The sequence below is a fragment of the Acanthisitta chloris genome, unplaced genomic scaffold (genome assembly GCF_000695815.1).
Source record: "Acanthisitta chloris isolate BGI_N310 unplaced genomic scaffold, ASM69581v1 scaffold12924, whole genome shotgun sequence".
NCBI lineage: Eukaryota > Metazoa > Chordata > Aves > Passeriformes > Acanthisittidae > Acanthisitta > Acanthisitta chloris.
This window is the reverse complement of record NW_008667736.1, coordinates 84,803-86,210: the sequence shown is the minus strand read 5'-3', so window position 1 is coordinate 86,210 and position 1,408 is coordinate 84,803.

Genomic DNA, 1,408 nt, shown 5'->3' with positions numbered 1-1,408 from the left:
GAAGTTTTTGTTCAGGACTGCAGATGTGTTTAGAAGACTCAAAGCTGGATGCCTAATATATTCTTACAGGAACTGAGGAGAGAGGTCAGCTTCTGCTTTCAGAACACAGCCAAAGATGACATGATTCTTCACCCTCTACCAGTCCTGGGCTTTCTTATAAATATGCAAGAAAGAATATACAAGGAGAATTAAGTTCAAATCCTTTCACTGACTCAGGATATGTAAAGCTGTTGATCATCTTGATACAAAAATCATAAACTGTAACCACCTGAACTACTGATCCATAGTCTCACTCCCTCAATCAGGGAATGTTTACTGTATTATGGCATGGTTTCAACAGAAACATATTTTTCTAAATTTTGGCTGGACTTATCTTGAACAATTTTTTATATCAGATTTCTTAAGTTAATACATCAGTTTCAAGTTACTACAGCAAAGCTCCTTTTGCAGCACATTTTCTTCTTTTCCAGTCTGAGGATTTGCATCAAGCAAGACTGGGATAGATTATTATAAACATAAACTATATACAGAAGTAGAATGATTAGTAAAAGTGCAAGGTTTGACTGTCCACTGTTAAACAGAGCCTGCAAATGTTCCTTTGTCCTGTCCATACTGTTAACATTTTGGTCCAGAGAGCCCACACAAGAATCCAGGATACAGTTTGGGACATACTACAAGCTGGAATCCATTCTTAGTAGACAGCATGTATGCAGCCTGCCTGCCTTAGTGTTGGCTGAGTTTAAAGTTGCAGGTGCAGGTCACTCTGTACTGGTTGTCTTCAAAGGTGGTAGAACAGTCATTCTCAAGCACATTTATTTTACTGCTATAGAGAAAGCCTTTCTAAGACCAGCCCACAATCTCTTGGTAAAAGAGCCTTGCCACACTAAAGCTCTGAATCTTACTGCATCTCTAAAAAACTTCTGGCCCAATGATAATATTAATAGTAACTCCTTATTCAGCCAGGTCATAGCTAAGGATAACCTATCATACAGGATAACTCATCATACAGAATATATTGGTTTTTACATGGATAAAAGCAACTCTATAATAAGAATTCTTAGATAAGATCTTTATTGCAACAAGAATAATATAAAACAAAGAGTAAAAGGAGTTTGCAATGTAAATACAGAGACAGAAGAAGTATTATCATCCTTTAAAAAATAAATGAGGAGCAGAGGTACAGAGAGATTAAGTGATTTGCTCAAGGTCACAGAGAAAACCTGTAGCACCAGTGGGATTCAGTTTGAGATAATTTCTGCCTGGTGCTTTAAATACACGATAAACCTTTGTCTTTTTTTTGTAATATACTTTTTCTTCATCAAAATTATATATAAATGAAGATTTTTATACATTGAGCAAGGCAAAAACCACATAGCTGAAGCTTAACTATTAAGAAAAAAATGCACGG